Here is a 13,418-nt window from a genome sequence, read left to right as displayed (position 1 = left end):
CACATGGCCCCAATGTGTGAGGGACACTTGTGGTTAGTCGAAGCACGTACCTTCCCGTTTGTAGGAGGCAGTCTAGTGATTCTCGCCACGTTACAATTAGTTATCGAGACATCTTACCAGCACCAGCTAGCTTTCTAGCAGGTTGTTTAATGAAGGAGATATAATTTTTTAAATGAACATGTGAGATTTGTGAGATTAGAACAACTTTCCAATGATAAATATAGCTAGTTATCTACAAAAACAGAATCATACAATAAATCACCCCAAAAATTGCTCACTCACCATAACAGCAGATTGGTTCAAGTATCCTTTTGGAGCATGCAGCAGGTTTGAAATAAAATGTAAGCCCCGCCCTCGTAATTGAGTCAACCAACCACATTAATTCTTTCTTCGGGGCAGAGCTGCCTTCATGCCTTGTTCATATTTTGTCGGGTAAATCGTAAATACGACCTTCCTACTGGGATATATGCACGTGAACACCCCTCCAACTTGTCGTTACGACTAGGAAACTTGGCCATGATCTCTTTCCCACATGCCGAACACTGACTTCACGCACCACAAACATGACCGTGATTTCGGGTGGTCAATGGTGAGAACGGTTCTTGCTTTCCTTCTGAGCTCCGAGCACGTGAACGCTCCAATTCTTTCGTCCGATCACTGCGACAGGACGTGAACGCGACATAAGTACATTAGTCATGACATGAAATGAGCACCTGCACATAGCACTAGCTAAGTCTGTAATAGTGTGTTTACATAGACACAGCACTAGCTAAGTCTGTAATAGTGTGTTTACATAGACACAGCACTAGCTAAGTCTGTAATAGTGTATTTACATAGACACAGCACTAGCTAAGTCTGTAATAGTGTGTTTACATAGACACAGCACTAGCTAAGTCTGTAATAGTGTGTTTATATAGACACAGCACTAGCTAAGTCTGTAATAGTGTGTTTACATACCTTAAGGGAACATTTCGGCATTTCGTGTATGATCAGTGAGAAAGTCCATATTGCAAATGTACGGTCCCTTACTAGACGTCCGAAATCGTTTGTAAAATTCGCGGTCGGCGTCGGGCCGTGCGGTAGGGCCAGACCTACCGGGAAGTCATCAAATGAACTTTGTCGGACATTCGGTTTCCGTTTTAAAAAATAAACAAGTTTTTGACCGTTTTTCCGCTGTCCCGGAATTTCCCACAAGAGGGCATACGGAATCATATGGCAATTTGGCAAAACATCACGAATCACGACGGGGCCTTATCTCGAAAACGGAAAATATTTCGAAGCCGAAACTCGGTGAGCGTAGGTTTGGCATAATGGGCAGTTGGCCCCGAACAAGATGGCGTCTAGGCCTCGACGGTTTTTGAGTTATGGCCGTTTTTCTGGGATTAAAGGTCCTAAATGGAAATAGAGAAATTATTTTTCCACTTCAGGTCAAAGTCAAGGAGCCTCCGGTGTCAATAAAAAAAAAAACAGCCATTTATCTATCGTCATTTAAGAGAAACGGAACAATGACATCTTGGTGATGGTCACAAATAGGCGTTTTTTTTTTTCAACGGTTACAGATCCAGTTGCAGGGTGTTCATACGAATCTTTTTAAAGTGTGCTGCGGAGCTCTGCGACATTTCTGTGATTTTCTATGATTTTCTGAAATAACACACACATACTAAACCCTCCGTAAATAACTCAGTTCTTAACGTAAAGACTTAAAACTCAGGATTCTGTAAAAGCATACCCCAATGAGGATATGTGGTTAATTATAGCTTCCTGTGCCAACCGGAAGTGCCTTAAATGGTGTCTCAGGGGCTGTTTCGAAGGGTTAAAAAAGTCAGATCTGTCCAAAACTTCATATATGTGATTAGGCAACCCCCATGAACTGTAAATCAGTCATTTTTCCCCAAAAAAATCAAAGGAAAAAAAAATCACACTAAAACACAACTTGAATGGAGGGACGTATTGGGGTGCGTAGAGACAGACAGTGGCTGCAATAGTTAGCTTTGTTGGAGCTAAAAAAGAACCGTCAGACCTAGAGTTCCGAAACTTTAGAAACCTGTTCTAGACCTCCGGTCGATGGTGCGTGGTGAGTTACGTGGCTCTAGACGGTTCTCGGACCGAGAAACAGCTTCGTACATTTGCAATACCTTCAATTCATTTTGACCATTACGAAAATGACGACGTTTAGAAAAGTCTCAGAGACGCAAGGCTAGGTGCATTGAAACCGGCTCGGCCCATAGAGACGGACCCCAACGTTTCTGTCCGATAGCTCGTTCAAGGACCCCGTAGGAAGGCATGGAAAATAGTGGATTTTCAGCACCAATTAGGGTTTTTCTCGGACGCCAAATGACCTATCGAGCCGAAACTCGGGATTCGGGGTCGCCTCACATAGGACTTCACATAATGTCCGAACTGGACCCGCAGCTAGAACGTAACTATGTGTTTTACCTTTTTATTATGTTTTAAACTAAAGGCGCTGTGAATTATGGGACTGCTCTGACATATGTGATAGTTGGCTTCTAAATGAGTAGGAAAAAGTGGGTTTGGTGTCATAATGACATCTAATTGACTGATGGACACTGACTTGCTAGTTGACTTTTGTGCATTTGCAATATGTTTAAACAGAGAGGGACCATCACCAAAATGGCATTCTGAAATCAACACAAAAAATGGCATCACCATAGTCTCCAGACTGTGCTAAGTTCAACGAGCTATCCGCCTTGACCGTAGCTCGCTCGGTGTAAGTGCAACGACCATTAGAAAAGTAGGCCCAAAATGAAGCCTGCCCCACAATGTCATTTGCTTTTGGGTGACAGTGAGAGAACCGTTTAGGTGAGAAGAAAAATTACACCACATGAATGTTCCTAAGGTCCTCCCGATCCGTGCAAGCCTAACCTTGACCGTGTGGCATTAACCCTTAACAGTAAAACAGTGTTTTTTGATCTCACAGAATGCAGTGTCATCTCTCCCCATAGGAATACATTGCCTGCACCCCTAATTTCAACCTGAAGTCTATATGGGTTATGAATGCCGTATGAACCTGTCTTCGGTACCAGTCCATCAGGCCACTATGAGGTCTACCTGTGTTGATTCTGAGCTTCCTGGACCAACCGGAAGTGGTTAAAATGCCCCTAAAAGTGTTTACCCATACCCTGCCTGCAGTTTGACAGACATAGTGCATTCAACCCTGTGTAAATCAGTCAGTTCTTAACGTAAGGACTTAAAACTCAGGATTCTGTAACAACATACCCCAATGAGGATATGTGTTGATTTATAGCTTCCTGTGCCAACCGGAAGTGCCATAATTGGTGTCTCAGGTGCTGTTTCGAAGGGTTAAAAAAGTCTGATCTCTCCAAAATTTCATATGTGTGATTAGGGAACCCCCATGAACTGTAAATCAGTCATTTTTCCCCAAAAAAATCAAAGGAAAAAAAAATCACACTAAACACAACTTGGATGGAGGGACGTATTGGGGTGCGTAGAGACAGACAGTGGCTGCAATAGTTAGCTTTGTTGGAGCTAAAAAAGAACGGTCGGACCTAGAGTTCCGAAACTTTACAATCCTGTTCTAGGCCTCATGTCGATAGTGCGTGGTGAGTTAGGTGGTTCTAGAAGGTTCTCGGACCGAGAAACAGCCTCGTACATTTGCAATACCTTCAATTAATTTTGACCATTACAAAAATGACGACGTTTAGAAAAGTCTCAGAGACGCAAGGCTAGGTGCATTGAAACCGGCTCGGCCCATAGAGACGGACTCCGACGTGTCTGTCCGATAGCTCGTTCAAGGACCCCGTAGCAAGGCATGGAAAAAAGTGGATTTTCAGCACCAATTAGGGTTTTTCTCGGACACCAAATGACCTATCGAGCCGAAACTCGGGATTCGGGGTCGCCTCACATAGGCCTTCACATAATGTCCGAACTGGACCCGCAGCTAGAACGTAACTATGTGTTTTACCTTTTTATTATGTTTTAAACCGAAGGCGCTGTGAATTATGGGACTGCTCTGACATATGTGATAGTTGGCTACTAAATGAGTAGGACAAAGTGGGTTTGGTGTCAATTGATATCCATTTGGTGTCATAATGACATCTAATTGACTGATGGACACTGACTTGCTAGTTGACTTTTGTACATTTGCAATATGTTTAAACGGAGAGGGACCATCACCAAAATGGCATTCTGAAATCAACACAAAAAATGGCATCACCATAGTCTCCAGACTGTGCCGAGTTCAAGGAGACGCCCCGCTTGACCGTAGCTCGTTCTGAGTGCAGCAAACTTGAAAAAAAGAAGGCCCAAAATGAAGCCTGCACCACAATGTCATTTGATTTTGGGTGGCAGTGAGAGAACCGTTAGGGTGAGAAGCACAATTCCACCACATGAATGTTCCTAAGGTCCTCCCGATCTGAACAAGCCTAACCTTGACCGTGTGGCATTAACCCTTCACAGTAAAACAGGGTTTTTTGATCTCACAGATTACAGTGACATCTCTCCCCATAGGAATACATTGCCTGCACCCCTAATTTCAACCTGAGGCCTATGTGGGTTATGAATGCCGTATGAACCTGTCTTCGGTACCAGTCCATCAGGCCACTATGAGGTCTACCTGTGTTGATTCTAAGCTTCCTGGACCAACCGGAAGTGGTTAAAATGCCCCTAAAAGTGTTTACCCATACACTGCATGCAGTTTGATAGACATAGTGCATTCAACCCTGTGTAGATCAGTCAATTCTTAACGTAAGGACTTAAAACTCAGGATTCTGTAACAGCATACCCCAATGAGGATATGTGTTGATTTATAACTTCCTGTGCCAACCGGAAGTGCCATAATTGGTGTCTTAGGGGCTGTTTCGAAGGGTTAAAAAAGTCTGATCTTTCCAAAACTTCATATGTGTGATTAGGCAACCCCCATGAACTGTAAATCAGTCATTTTTCCCAAAAAAATTCAAAGGAAAAAAAAATCACACTAAAACACAACTTGGAAGGAGGGACGTATTGGGGTGCGTAGAGACAGACACTGGCTCCAATAGTTAGCTTTGTTGGAGCTAAAAAAGAACCGTCGGACCTAGAGTTCCGAAACTTTAGAAACCTGTTCTAGACCTCCCGTAGATGGTGCGTGGTGAGTTACGTGGCTCTGGAAGGTTCTCGGACCGAGAAACAGCCTCGTACATTTGAAATAACTTCAATTCATTTTTGCATCACGAAAATGACGACATTTAGAAATGTCCCAGAGTCGCAAGACTAGGTGCATTGCAAACGTCTCGGCCCATATAGACAGACCCCAACGTTTCTGTCCAATAGCTCATTCAAGGACCCCGTAGCAAGTCATGGAAAATAGTGGATTTTCAGCACCAATTAGGGTTTTTCTCGGACACCAAATGACCTATCGAGCCGAAACTTGGGATTCGGGGTCGCCTCAGCTAGGCCAACACATAACATAAGAAATGGACCCGCAGCTAGAACGTAACTACGTGTTTTATGGTTTTTTTATGGTTTGAACCGAAGGGGTTGTGAATTTTGGGCCAGCTCTGAAGTATGTAATAGTTGGCTACTAAACGAGTTGGAAAAAGTGGGTTTGGTGTCAGTTTGTATCAGTTTGGTGGTCAGAATGATATCTAATTGACTGATGGACTCTTGTCCACTTGACTCTTGTACATTTGCAATATGATCCTATAGTGAAAAAACATCACCAAAAGCGACATTCTGAAATCAACCCAAACGAGCGATTGAGATGACCCAGAATCACTGCAAAGCCATCCCGAGTTCATCGGGCCAGTCAATTTCACATTCCTGCAAGATTTTTATAGCATGACAAATTCGTGATGGTACCTGCCCTTTAAAACATATTGCAAATGCACAGTGACTTTGAAAAAGTAAGAAACAAAAAAAAATACATCTAAAAAATTTTGAGCATGACAAATTCGTGATGGTACCTGCCCATTGAAACATATTGCAAATGCACAGTGACTTTGAAAAAGTAAGGAAACATAAACAAAAAAAATCCAAAATTTTTATTTTTGGGTGACCAGTTGCACGTGCATTTGCAATATGATTCTATAGTGAAAAAACATATTGCAAATGCACAGTGACTTTGAAAAAGTAAGGAAACATAAACAAAAAAAATCTAAAATTTTTGGGGGGGGATGACCAGTTGCATGTGCATTTGCAATATGATTCTATAGTGAAAAAACATATTGCAAATGCACAGTGACTTTGAAAAAGTAAGGAAAAATAAACAAAAAAAATCTAAATTTTTTTGGGGGGGATGACCAGTTGCACGTGCATTTGCAATATGATTCTATAGTGAAAAAACATATTGCAAATGCACAGTGACTTTGAAAAAGTAAGGAAACATAAACAAAAAAAATCTAAAATTTTTTGGGGGGGATGACCAGTTGCATGTGCATTTGCAATATGATTCTATAGTGAAAAAACATATTGCAAATGCACAGTGACTTTGAAAAAGTAAGGAAACATAAAAAAAATCTAAATTTTTTTGGGGGGGATGACCAGTTGCATGTGCATTTGCAATATGATTCTATAGTGAAAAAACATATTGCAAATGCACAGTGACTTTGAAAAAGTAAGGAAAAATAAACAAAAAAAATCTAAAATTTTTTTTGGGGGATGACCAGTTGCACGTGCATTTGCAATATGATTCTATAGTGAAAAAACATATTGCAAATGCACAGTGACTTTGAAAAAGTAAGGAAACATAAACAAAAAAAATCTAAATTTTTTTTGGGGGGATGACCAGTTGCATGTGCATTTGCAATATGATTCTATAGTGAAAAAACATATTGCAAATGCACAGTGACTTTGAAAAAGTAAGAAACAAAAAAAAATACATCTAAAAAATTTTGAGCATGACAAGTTCGTGATGGTACCTGCCCATTGAAACATATTGCAAATGCACAGTGACTTTGAAAAAGTAAGGAAACATAAACAAAAAAAATCCAACATTTTTATTTTTGGGTGACCAGTTGCACGTGCATTTGCAATATGATTCTATAGTGAAAAAACATATTGCAAATGCACAGTGACTTTGAAAAAGTAAGGAAACATAAAAAAAATCTAATTTTTTTGGGGGGGGATGACCAGTTGCACGTGCATTTGCAATATGATTCTATAGTGAAAAAACATATTGCAAATGCACAGTGACTTTGAAAAAGTAAGGAAACATAAAAAAAAAAATCTAAAATTTTTTGGGGGGGATGACCAGTTGCATGTGCATTTGCAATATGATTCTATAGTGAAAAAACATATTGCAAATGCACAGTGACTTTGAAAAAGTAAGAAACAAAAAAAAATACATCTAAAAAATTTTGAGCATGACAAATTCGTGATGGTACCTGCCCATTGAAACATATTGCAAATGCACAGTGACTTTGAAAAAGTAAGGAAACATAAACAAAAAAACATCAACACATTTTTTGGGTAACCAGTTGCATATTTTAGATCACAAGATGACAAAGGTATAGTTTGAGCAAAGTAAAGCTTGAATTTTGAGCATGACAAATTCGTGATGGTACCTGCCCATTAAAACATATTGCAAATGCACAGTGACTTTGAAAAAGTAAGAAACAAAAAAAAATACATCTAAAATTTTTTGAGCATGACAAATTCGTGACGGTACCTGCCCATTGAAACATATTGCAAATGCACAGTGACTTTGAAAAAGTAAGGAAACATAAACAAAAAAACATCAACACATTTTTTGGGTAACCAGTTGCATATTTTAGATCACAAGATGACAAAGGTATAGTTTGAGCAAAGTAAAGCTTGAATTTTGAGCATGACAAATTCGTGATGGTACCTGCCCATTAAAACATATTGCAAATGCACAGTGACTTTGAAAAAGTAAGAAACAAAAAAAAATACATCTAAAAATTTTTGAGCATGACAAATTCGTGACGGTACCTGCCCATTGAAACATATTGCAAATGCACAGTGACTTTGAAAAAGTAAGGAAACATAAACAAAAAAACATCCAAAACATTTTTGGGTAACTTTGACTTTTGACTTCCTATGAAATCATATTGCAAATAGACAAATCATATTCCTTATGCACAAGTAAAAAAAAAAAAATTATGATAATAACATTTTACAAAAGTATATTCATACACTTCTTACACATGATTAATTGTCTTAAAATCGAAACAATTTCGAAAAACGGTCCAGAAAGCACTTTTTTTAGTTTTTAAAGTTTAAAAAAAAAATCACATTTTCGACTTTTGACTTCCTATGAAATCATATTCCAAATGGAGAAAACATATGCCTTATGCACAAGTAAAAAAAAAAAAAAAAAAATGATAATAAAGTATGACTAAAGTATGTTGATAAAGTTCTTATACATGTGTAATTGACACAAAAATTGAAAGAAATTTGAAAAACGGTCCAGAAAGCACTTTTTTAAGGATGTGTGAAGTTTTTTACCAAATTTTGACATTTTTGACTTTTGACTTTTGACTTCCTATGAAATCATATTCCAAATGGAGAAAACATATGCCTTATGCACAAGTAAAAAAAAATAAAAAATAGGATAATAAAGTATGACTAAAGTATGTTGATAAAGTTCTTATACATGTGTAATTGACATAAAAATTGAAAGAATTTTGAAAAACGGTCCAGAAAGCACTTTTTTAAGGATGTGTGAAGTTTTTTACCAAATTTTGACATTTTTGACTTTTGACTTTTGACTTCCTATGAAATCATATTGCAAATGTACAAAACATATGCCTTATGCGCATGTAATTAAAAAAATAAAAAAATATGATAAAAAAATTGGACAAAAGTATATTCATACAGCTCTTACACATGTGTAATTGACAAAAAAATCGAAAGAATTTCGAAAAAAGGCCCAGAAAGCACTTTTTTAAGGGGTGAAAAGTTTTTGAAAAAAATATCCTTTTTTCAAAAATTTTCTTTTGGATGTTGACTTGGGTTACATTTCCAATATGAAAAACCCCGGTGGAGCGCACTCGCCCCCTGTTGGATTTTTGAGGTGTTACAATTGGCAATTGCCATATGGCATTTGCCATATACTTTACACGAATCAACGCCGCTTTGGGTGGTATTGGACATCGTGTATATGGTTTGTCCAATGCCAATATCTTGCCATTCATTTTTGTACAATTCAGGGGGGTATTCCCTTACATAGACACAGCACTAGCTAAGTCTGTAATAGTGTGTTTACATAGACACAGCACTAGCTAAGTCTGTAATAGTGTGTTTACATAGACACAGCACTAGCTAAGTCTGTAATAGTGTGTTTACATAGACACAGCACTAGCTAAGTCTGTAATAGTGTGTTTACATAGACACAGCACTAGCTAAGTCTGTAATAGTGTGTTTACATAGACACAGCACTAGCTAAGTCTGTAATAGTGTATTTACATAGACACAGCACTAGCTAAGTCTGTAATAGTGTATTTACATAGACACAGCACTAGCTAAGCCTGTAATAGTGTATTTCATAGACACAGCACTAGCTAAGTCTGTAATAGTGTGTTTACATAGACACAGCACTAGCTAAGTCTGTAATAGTGTGTTTACATAGACACAGCACTAGCTAAGTCTGTAATAGTGTGTTTACATAGACACAGCACTAGCTACGTCTGTAATAATGTGTTTACATAGACACAGCACTAGCTAAGTCTGTAATAGTGTGTTTACATAGACACAGCACTAGCTAAGTCTGTAATAGTGTGTTTACATAGACACAGCACTAGCTAAGTCTGTAATAATGTGTTTACATAGACACAGCACTAGCTAAGTCTGTAATAGTGTGTTTACATAGACACAGCACTAGCTAAGTCTGTAATAGTGTGTTTACATAGACACAGCACTAGCTAAGTCTGTAATAGTGTGTTTACATAGACACAGCACTAGCTAAGTCTGTAATAGTGTGTTTACATAGACACAGCACTAGCTAAGTCTGTAATAGTGTGTTTACATAGACACAGCACTAGCTAAGTCTGTAATAGTGTGTTTACATAGACACAGCACTAGCTAAGTCTGTAATAGTGTGTTTACATAGACACAGCACTAGCTAAGTCTGTAATAGTGTGTTTACATAGACACAGCACTAGCTAAGTCTGTAATAGTGTGTTTACATAAACACACCACTAGCTAAGTCTGTAATAGTGTGTTTACATAAACACACCACTAGCTAAGTCTGTAATAGTGTCTTTACACAAACACTCTAAAAGGTGGATTGTTCTATTCTTTAGTATACACAACATTAATCAGCTCTAGCAGACAAATAACTAGAAAAACTCCCAAATGTAAACAAATGTGAAAAAAAGGCATGATAAGTTGAGTCCTCCCCCAGAGTAGTGAGACCAGCAGGTGGACACACACCCACACACACACACGGTCTTGAGCTGAGGACCCCATTTATACTCGAAGTCAATGCCACCAACCTGACCTGTATTTAAAGGAACAACGCCGTCTGTGTTGCTGACCCGTATTTCAACTCATACAAGGTGGAGCAGTCAACCCCCTTTTTAATGGTTTGAGTGTCCCGTAGAAGACTGCTGCCATTATCATGACAGTAATGCAGACGAATGCCAGAAAGCCCACTGCCACACCAAGTCCTGTAGAAGTGTCTGAGTTGTTGCTGGCAGTCTCCTGTTCTTTCATTGCCACAACTCTTTCTGCTCTGATGGTGATAGGAGTAGAGCTAATGGTTGTGTACCCTGTCACTCCGTCTACAATTTTGGGAACGGCATTCCTTCTCCTCCGGTTGGTACATTGTTTAAGAGTACTGCAGGCGCTCTCCTCACAGAGACGGGTGATGCAGTGGAGGAAGTAGGTGGACATCATCTCATTTGGTTGCTCCATGAATCGGAAGGCCGGGAAGGAGAAGCAGGCACGTTGGCTCTCTCCGTTCTCTCTGATGACGGTCAACGGGTCGACGTTGCAAGGGACAAACAGGTTGAAGACAGTGGAGTTGTCACTGTCGGGTTGTGGAGAAATGGAGGCGTAGCATTGGTCCAGGAACACGTGGTAATGGGAGGTCAGGTTGGTGGCTTGGACTCGAGTGTAGATTTCGGTCTTCAGCTCAAGACCCTGTTTCGGAATGATTAAGGGCGAAATGTAGTCGTCATCGCTGAAAAGATTAAGACTCAAAGTGCTGATGAAAGTACCATTGTTGTCCTTAACCGCAATGGAAGATGCAGACGTATCAATCTGGGTGTTGTTGGTCAGGTACTCTAAGGGATAGGCGCAGGAGTAATAATACTTCAACTCAGTGTTGTAAGTGACCGGCAATGTGGTGGGATCATATGATCGGACCACCCCGCTGATGTTGACTGTCTGGATGTTGGAGAAGTCAGAGAATATTCCTGTGCCTGCAGCGCTGGTTGTCCTGAAGAGGCTGCCACAGGAATTGGTTGTGTTGAGGGGGAATTCAAACCTCACGACAGGTGGAATCACACTTTGATCTAAGGTTCCCTTGCAGGCTGGGCCATTCATGACGTGGTTGAGGATAAGCAGGGACTCGTTGTAGCCAGTGTACATGGCTGGGCAGATGAGGATAGCCAGGCCAATAGATTTGGTTCCACAAGTTACCGAGATGTCAGTGTATTGTGGCCGTCTTAAGTTTGTTCCACAGTCAATTAATTGTAGTTGACTGTTCTTTGCGCCCATCACGGCAAAAAGTACAACGCTGAGAAGTTTCATTTTTGTTTGCGTTCCTTGCTGTGTTCATATCTTGACTGTCCTGCTTCATTACAGGTGCTCTTATAGCCAGGGCTCCTTCTTGGGATAGGACAGAAACAAGGTCAACGTTGCTCTGCTTATTCAAACGATTACATTGTGTTGAGGGTGTCACGCAGAGAAAATTGCCTATTTCTTTTGTCAATGTTCTTGAAAATGCAGGTTTCCCTTGGGCTGATATGATGTTTCATGCAGTGTTGAATGTAAACGAAACCGTTGGTGGCCTCATTTTTGACTCTCGACAATACCCCGCTGACCTTTCTCATGACCCAGTGTGGTCGTAAGAGAGCACACAATGACCCAGAAGTTGAAGTTTTAGTCTGTTTATAAATCACATACACATGATGTAGGTGGAGAACAGTGCCATGAAATTCGGACTTGCAGGTTCGCCTCGACAATGGAACAACAATCAAAAAGTAATTAAGTGACTAAAATGGTACAAAAAAAATAAAAGCTAAATGAATAAAAATATGATACAATATGATAAAATAGTATGTGGACACCCATTCAAATAGTATGTGGACACCCATTCAAATAGTATGTGGACACCCATTCAAATAGTATATGGACACCCATTCAAATAGTATATGGACACCCATTCAAATAGTATATGGACACCCATTCAAAAAGTATGTGGACACCCATTCAAATAGTATGTGGACACCCATTCAAATAGTATATGGACACCCATTCAAATAGTATGTGGACACCCATTCAAAAAGTATGTGGACACCCATTCAAAAAGTATATGGACACCCATTCAAAAAGTATATGGACACCCATTCAAATAGTATGTGGACACCCATTCAAAAAGTATGTGGACACCCATTCAAAAAGTATGTGGACACCCATTCAAATAGTATGTGGACACCCATTCTAAAAGTATGTGGACACCCATTCAAATAGTATGTGGACACCCATTCAAATAGTATGTGGACACCCATTCAAAAAGTATGTGGACACCCATTCAAATAGTATATGGACACCCATTCAAATGAGTGGATTTGGCTATTTCAGCCACACCCATTGCTGACAGGTATATAAATCGAGCACACAACCATGTAATCTCCATAGACAAACATCTGCTGTAGAATGGCCCGTATTGAAGAGCTCAATTACTTTTGGTATTTGGTATTTTATTAGGATCCAACCATTAGCTGTTACAAAAGCAGCAGCTACTCTTCCTGGGGTCCAACACAGAACATGAAACATAATACAGAATGACATAACACAGAGCATCAATAGACAAGAACTGCTCAAGGACAGAACTACATATATTTTTTAAAAGGCACACGTAGCCTACATACTGTATCAATGCATACACACAAACTTCTTGATAGCATGCCACCTTTCCAACAAGTCAGTTTGTCAAATTTCTGCCCTGCTAGAGCTGCCCCGGTCAACTGTAAGTGCTAGAAACGTTTAGGAGCAACAACGGCTCAGCCGCGAAGTGGTAGATCACACAAGCTCACAGAATGGGACCGCCGAGTTCTGAAGCATGTAAAAATCGTCTTCCAATTCATCCCAAAGGTGCGGCTGCTCGGCCATGGAAACCCATTTCATGAAGGTCCACGACGAACAGTCTTTGTGGTGCCGTTGCTTCCAGTTTGAAACTGTCAAAGACTCCAGCCACCCCAGTCATAGACTGTTCTCTCTGCTACCGCACGGCAAGCGGTACCGGAGCGCCAAGTCTAGGTCCAAGAGGCTTC

General features: G+C 40.0%; 1 pseudogene; it reads right to left on the bottom strand.

The window, feature by feature from the left end:
* Positions 1 to 10,093: 10,093 nt before the first annotated feature.
* On the bottom strand, positions 10,094 to 12,185 carry LOC139386094 (zona pellucida-like domain-containing protein 1; annotated as a pseudogene).
* Positions 12,186 to 13,418: the final 1,233 nt, after the last annotated feature.

Source organism: Oncorhynchus clarkii, chromosome 27, assembly GCF_045791955.1.
Source record: "Oncorhynchus clarkii lewisi isolate Uvic-CL-2024 chromosome 27, UVic_Ocla_1.0, whole genome shotgun sequence".
Classification (NCBI taxonomy): domain Eukaryota; kingdom Metazoa; phylum Chordata; class Actinopteri; order Salmoniformes; family Salmonidae; genus Oncorhynchus; species Oncorhynchus clarkii.
This window is presented reverse-complemented; position numbering and strand designations above follow the sequence as displayed.